Genomic DNA, 1416 nt, shown 5'->3' with positions numbered 1-1416 from the left:
ACCTTAAGGTTCGCAGCCCGATTCGTAACCACTACGCTACCAGAGCTCCTTCCTCACTCCTGGTAGTGCTCAGAAATTGTGTTCTTATTACTGTTGTCATTGCCTCTGTTCTGTGGGGGCAGGAGGGAGGGACATGCAAAATAGATAGGAAAGATACCTGTGTTGGGGGGGGGTGATTAGATTCATTTATCCATTACTTAACAACATTTATTGAATATCTATCATGTGCCAGGCAATGTCTTAAGTACTCAGATGCAACCAGATCCTCAAGCCTCCCTCTCGAAGTGTACATTCCAGGATGAGAGCTAGTCAGGAATCACGTGTGCTGCTCAAATCTGAGAATTCTAAAGGGACCAACTCATGAGTTTCAAATGAGACAGCTTTGGGTCAAGACAATGAAATGTGTAGAACGTTCAAGACTTCGTTACCCCAAGAGGTTGAAGTGACAGAAACCATAAGTAGATTAATGTGATCTGTTGTACAAAGAACATTTTACATGGTTGTTTTAGTCTAGACATTGAAACTAATAAGGGGCAAAACAGAGGACAAGAGCAGTGTCTTTTTCTCTTTAGGCTGCCTCATCTCAGTCTCCTTGTCTGTAATGTGAGGTCGTCACATGGATATGCTCCTGGATCCTCTCCAGTCGTACCATTGTAATTTTACTAAAGTAATTTTTAGACTGAGATAAACTTAACATCCATAATGAGAGTCATAGGGAAATTAAGGACACCAGGATAAATTCCAAACATTTTAATTTTATCCTACAAAGTAATCATGTAGCCTCACAGAGATCATTATGGAGCTCTGCTTCTCAGCTCCCTGTGCCTGCAACTGCTGGAAACTTATCTTTCTCATTAAGAACACCAAAGGTGTTAGGTTGCAGAGTGGAATTATAAGGTCTATGAACTTTGTGTGTGACAGAGAATATACAGGATACACTGTTTGGACAAAGTCTGCATGTACATTTCAGTGGAATGGTCTACATTTGTCATGTTGTATAACCGTACTCGCTATCCTTTTCCAAATTATTTCAAATTAAGATGAAGTCACTGTCCCCTAAACGTCTCATCAGACCTCTCAAAATGCACTTTCCAATTTGACCTCACATACATAAGTCTTTGAGAGTCCGGGTGTGGTGCTGTGGGTTAATGTGCCAGACTACAAAGCCGTTTGAACTGCAAGGTCGGTAGTTCAAGCTAACCAGCTTCTCCTTGGAAACTCTATACATACAGGGTTGCTAAGGGTCAGAACCGACTCGACAGCACTTAACAACAACAACATTAGTCTTTTTTTTTTTTTTAATTTAAGGTTTTTATTGTTGATTGAGTGAAAGTTTACAGGGCACATCATCAGTTTCACATTCAACAATTCATATAACTTGTTTCATTACATTGATTATAACCCCCTCCATATACC

This window comes from Chrysochloris asiatica, unplaced genomic scaffold (assembly GCF_000296735.1).
Source record: "Chrysochloris asiatica unplaced genomic scaffold, ChrAsi1.0 scaffold00197, whole genome shotgun sequence".
NCBI classification, from domain to species: Eukaryota; Metazoa; Chordata; class Mammalia; order Afrosoricida; family Chrysochloridae; genus Chrysochloris; species Chrysochloris asiatica.
Note: the sequence above shows the minus strand (reverse complement) of the source record.